Source organism: Phocoena sinus, chromosome 7 (assembly GCF_008692025.1).
Source record: "Phocoena sinus isolate mPhoSin1 chromosome 7, mPhoSin1.pri, whole genome shotgun sequence".
Classification (NCBI taxonomy): Eukaryota; Metazoa; Chordata; class Mammalia; order Artiodactyla; family Phocoenidae; genus Phocoena; species Phocoena sinus.
In genome coordinates, this window is record NC_045769.1 from 92,359,404 (window position 1) to 92,365,641 (window position 6,238).

The 6,238-nt window shown below is 35.5% G+C and overlaps 1 pseudogene; it reads left to right on the forward strand.

Annotated features, from left to right (window-relative positions):
- The first annotated feature begins 1,205 nt into the window (after window positions 1-1,205).
- LOC116757228 lies at window positions 1,206-1,321 on the forward strand (annotated as a pseudogene).
- Window positions 1,322-6,238: the final 4,917 nt, after the last annotated feature.

Genomic DNA, 6,238 nt, shown 5'->3' on the forward strand with positions numbered 1-6,238 from the left:
AATTTTAATATGAGTTCTAAGGAAATGACAGTTTCCCTGTGGTTTTAAAAAACTATGCTGTTAATCAACTACTTTTGAATATATTTATCTGTATTCTGAAGGGATGTTAGAAATTCTCCCCACTCCCAATTATTTCTTATCTTATCTATTTGTGTATCTTCTGTATTTCTTATCTTCTGTAAGTGTACATTGTGTTTGTCTTGGGTCTTTAGAGTTTTAACCTTTTGACAAGGGTTAGTTAGCAAAGAAATTAATTACATTACATTCTGGAATAAAGGGATTGCATATGATTTCATTACTACATCCACACTTGGTAGAATGGTGGACATCAGAACCTACTGGCTTATTTTGTGGATAGAGAGGAGGGAGAAGGAGTAGAGTATTAGCAGCAAAACAGGGTGCCCCCAGACTTGATTACTGACAACTTGTTGTCATTGGCAAGATCACTACCACTCATGAGAGGTTTCTCATCAGGTCCGCAGAGCACAGCAACAGGGAATCCAGTATTCCCTTACATGGTATGTCTTGGTCCAGGCAGGTAGAGAAGGGGAGAGCTGGCTCCAAGAAGGGGAACTAAAGATGCAGGTATCAAAACTATAGTCTCTGAGGTGAGCTGCTAAGAGCAAGGCAGGAGCCAGTCCTTGAAGGATACTAAAGCAGAGATTCAAGTGTACAAAGTAAAGGGGAAAGGATCTTGATAATTACAACTGAATGATAAAGTCAGGGGTTGAAAGAACCATGAACTGAACTCATCTGTAAACGTTTCCATCAGCTTTAGAGGACTCGTCATCAAGTACAGGGAACTGGAGTGCATTCCGGATCCTAAGCCTTAGGGGATTCCATTTTGCAGGACTGCAGCCACTCCGTATTCACTTCTACTGAACTAAGCACCCTCAGACTGAGAACAGAGAACACACTCTCTAGTGCCTCTTCTCTCACTATATGGTTGTGCAGCGGTGATGGAAAAAAAAAGAGACTAATTAGTATAATAATAAGTAATATTTGAATACAAGACTATGCTAAATGTTTCATATACTTTACCTCACTTAATGCTTAAATCCTAGAACCATTTACATATTAAGAAACTGAAATAGAGGAACTGGGATTTGGGTTTTTCGTGAAGGCTCTTACCACTTGAGGTTTCTATACATAAAAATATCCTGTGCACCCACTGAAAAATCAGGCCACCAGTTTCTTACCCTACCTTCCTCAAAATCATGCAATTAAAAAATTATTTGCAACACACCCGACAGGAATCAGGGTTCATTGTGACAAGGGGCACAAAACTTGTGGCCTTCCTATGAACAGATACCCAACACATAAAAAAAAAAAAAAAATTTGACATTTTTGAGACTTCCTTTCATGTTGATTTTAGCTCATTAATAATTTTCAAGGGGAAGTTCCCTTGTATGGCTGTGATTTTGGACATCTCCAGTGGGGAATGTTTGTGGAGGGAATGATACGGTATCGTAAATAACAATATAGCTCTCTGCTTCCAAGAGACCTTGGTTTATATCTAGTTTTTCATCATATCAGGTATGTGTCCTCAGGAAAGACTCATCTTCTCTTAAGTCATATTTTTCTCATCTGTAGAATTGGGAATAATACATAAAATAGGGATGTTCTGAGTATTGAATGAGATCATGTGCATAAGGAGACATGGTCCCTGATATATGCAGCTTAAAGTCTAGTAGGGGTGGATAAACAGCAAACCAATAAAACCAAAGCAGAAATGGAGGCCACTCATATAAAATATATTAACAAATTATAATGATTTGTGAAAAAACAATGACTTTATTTGAGATGTAAAGGTGGCAAGGGATATGATTCAAATTGTACTCATACTTTATCTTAAATACAATATCAAGTCTTTGAAGGCTTTTAAGAAAAAGAATATCACGTAATTTTCACTTTAAATTGATCATTTTGGCTGCTCTGTGGAGGATGGATGGAGGGAGGAGGGCAAAAAAGGGCAAAAGCAGGGAGACCAGGTAAGCAATTAGAGTGAAAAGAGAGATGTAGGTGGATTCAAGTAATGTTTTGGAAGTTGAATTGATTGGATTTTATAGCGGACTAGATATAGGAGTTAAGGACAAGTGATAAAATATTAAGGATGATTCTCAGATTTATGGCTTTACCAATTGAGGTTTGAAAGACTAGGGATAGAACAGATTTGGTGTGGGAGAAGGATGATCAAGAGTTCAATTTTGGAGCCGTTGAATTTTAGGAACATTTGAGATATTTAAGCAGATGTATAAAATAGGCAGCAGGCTACCGTGTCTGAGGTCTGTACTGGACATATACATTCAGGAAGCACCAGAATTTGTATATGGTTTCATAGCCATGAGAAAGGATGAGAGAAGAAATGTGTAGAGAAGCAGGTGGAAAAATGAGCCTAAAGATATCCCATATTAGAAGGTAGAGGAACTATGAAAAAAAAAACTTGAGTGACAAAAATAGAAAGAAAGAAGATCTATTGTCTATATGGCACAATTTTATACTTCAGTAGAAAGTTTAATTTTCTACTATTTCTTACCTAGTTTTATCTTATTTGTCTAATAAAGTGAACATTTCTCAATAGGGATTATGATTCTTCTCTCTCTGATGCTTTATATTGCAAAAGCCCAATAAATATTTTTGATTGATTTGAGAAAAAGAGATGATAAAATAAAGATTCTACCTTACATCAGAATACTGAAAGTCCTCTTACCTTCCGTATCAAATCCTTATAGTCTTTTAATAGACCATTAGAAAGATTTTAGCCCATCTCTTTGCGTAAGAGAGAAGGAAATTTTTCATAGCAAAACCATTTTCTTCCTTGTCTGCTTAAATAAGATAGCTTATTTGTTAGTAGATTAAGGCCATTCAATTGCAATAAAGACTCTAAATCAGAGGTTGACAAAATAGGCAAGTATCTGATTATGATTCTGGACCTATTCAATGGCTAATCAAAACTATAATCTTCACTTGATTACATTTAAGAGTGGTAACACTTCAGGTTTGTATCAGTTAATCATGAAACCAAAAAATCTATTAAAATACTTCATAGCCTTTGTACCACCTGCCCACTAGTACAGTAATTACTGAAAGGCAAAAAGAAGAGTAGGGAGGAAGATTATTTCTAAGAGGATTTTAGTTTTAATACTTAGTTAAATTATGGCTACATGATTGTCGAGCCAGAGATCTACAGGAAAAATGAGAGATTTAGTAGAAGATAACACCTGAAGTTTAAAAGTAAGAAATATAGGCAGTCATGTTTATCACTTGACTGTGGTGATGGTCTCCCCTCTGGTTTTTCATCTATTTTACCTGGGGAACTGGACATTCATGGGATGAGCCTTTTGACCGAAAACAAACAAAAACAGAGCAAACAGACGAAAAACAAATCCCCAAACCCCATTCTTTGGATAACATCTATTGTATTGCTCTGGGTTTGTTCAAGTAAACTTCAAGGCATGTGTGTTTTTCCTTTGATTTCTAACATTATAGAAAAAGTAGTCAATAGATAATGTGTTTCTTAATATTTCTTAATATTTTAATGTAAGAATGTAAAGCAAATATGTCCTATAATACTGTTTTCTGGATAATTATGGTTGACATGGAAAAATAAGCAATATCTGAATACTGGGGAAAAATGCAAACAATACCAAGAAATATAAAGTGAAAGTAAAAGCCTTCATCCCTCAAACCCAGGCTTTCTATTGAAGGCTTTTTTGAACAGTGCTTGTGTAGCTTTCAAAAGCATATATGTATATATTTCATTCATTCATTCAACGAATACTATCAAAACATTTATTATGTGTTGATACATGCATAAATATATATGTATGTACACATATAATGCAATGTATTATATGTATGACATACATATCTGTGTATACATAATGTATTGCATATATAGTCCATGCATATATGTATATGTAATATATCTACGAGATATAAAGATATGTGTGTGTATGTGTGTGTGCATTCCAAAAACTACTAAAAATGATTTTCAGTTACTGAGATTATCTGCACACCAAAGATTTTTCTGTGTAGATAAGCTTATGCATTTTTTTCTCTATTTCAAATACTTTTTTTTCCTTTCCAACCTTCCTTCCTTCATTTCCATATTTGCAAATCATACATGATATAATAGACATCATTGTTTTCTAACTAATTTCCTAATGATGCCTCTACTTTTCATCTTAAGTGTGATTTTAAAATATTTTTTATAATATTAATGATATCATAGTGGCTTTGGAGCCAGGATACCTGAGTTCAAGCCTCAGTTTAACGACTTATTAGCTGATAACTTTGAACAAGTTTTTCTGAGTCTTTGTGACTCGGTTTCCTTGTCTATAAAATGGAGATAATAATAGTGCTGATCCCAGAGGATTGTTGTGAAGATTAAATGAGCACATAGAAAATGACTAGAACAAAGTGCTCAGTATGTCAATACAGGTTAGCTAGTGGTATTTTCCTTCCAGTCTCACTTGCTAAAGATCTTTTATGTTGTTGCTTGAAATGATGTAATATGGGTTTGAATTTATTAGTTGCTGTAGTGAATCTCTGCTTCCTTTTTATCTGCTCTGCATTTTTGCTTTTGGAAGAATTCTACCTTAAACAAAGCCAGTTGTCCTGCTTATAAATTCATCTAGTCATTACTTTGCCTAAACTAAAACCCCCTTGATATTTTTACTTTTATATTTTTATTGAGGTAACATTGGTTTGTAACATTATATAAGTTTCGTGTGTACAGCATTATATTTCTGTTTCTGTACACACTACAGCATGCTCAACCACCAAAAATTTAGTTTCCGGCTGTCACCATACAGTTGATCCCCTTTACCCATTTCACCCTCTCCCTGCCCCTTCTCCTCTGGTAACCACCAGTCTGTTCTCTGTATCTATGGGTTTGTTTTTGTTTGGTTTGTTCATTTATTTTGTTTTTGTTTGTTTTTATATTCCACATATGAGTGAAATCATATGGAATTTGTCTTTCTCTGTCTGAAATCTTATTTCACTTAGCATAATAACGTCAAAGTCCATTCATGTTGCAAATGGCAAGATTTTATCGTTTTTATGACTGACTAGTATTCCTGTGTGTGTGTGTGTGTGTGTGTGTGTGTGTGTGTGTGTTTTGGCATCAGCTTTACATTCCAGCACCATTTTATGTCTTATACTTATTTTGCTTTCTTCTTTCTTACACACTAATTTATATTATTTTAATAAAATATGCATGTTCTTATAAAGCAAATTTAATCAATTTTGAACAGGATGAGGTTATCAATTAATTACAGATTAATAAATAAAAATAAATTAAACAATTTAATTTAAAAATTAGGGATAAAGTAAATTTAGACAAGTGATTAGGTTATAAATAACTTTGCAATTGGCAAGAGGGTTTTATCATTATTAAAAAGCAACGAACACCCCATGAAAGATAAAATCCTGTGGGGAGAGAACTTTGTTAAACTGGAAAATACGTCTTCATTTTGTTCATTTGTGGTTCAAACCTGTTCTAATGTGAATGTGGAGAGGAAGGAAAGGCAATGCCAAAGGAATAAATGAATAAATAGGTGGATAGCATTAATATAAGAAAGAGATAAAGATATTCAGGATAGTTTTAGCTGCCCACTGGGTGGTCCCCAGTGCATTCTGAAATCACTTGCATATCCCCAAGGGACTAGCTGACATCAGAACTAGGCATCCTAGGTAACACTTTCCAGGTCAATAGGAAAGGTGTTGAAAAGTTTTGTCAGAGCCACATAATAGCTGAATCCCTCCCCTGTCTGTGATCGTGTCTCATCACACTGGACTTTAGGTTTCTGAATTCTCACGGAGGTGACTCTCGCGGTCATCTGAAGGGCCCCATTATTCACTTTTTAATTACTTACCCAAATACCACCTCCTGGAATAGGGGCTCGATCTGAAGACTGCAGCCTGGGCACATCCATGGATACTGTGTTAGCCTCATAGCCTGTGTAGGACAGGTGAGGCTGGATATGAGGATTTAGAACAGACCTCAGGATAGTCTGTCTGCCTGAGTCAGCAGATAGGTCAGTCCTTCAGGCCCCAAGGGAAGGCTTAGCCAGGCAGGTGGTAAATGGCCAAGGAGATTTCTGCAGGGCTGTATTTCTTTGGGACTGGGAGGCAGATGACCTTTAGATTCCTGAGAAAGTTCCTCATAAGTAGTATATTATGACTTTACTGCACCAAATTCCCCTTTTCCTCCTAAGCACTCAGCTAGAAACTC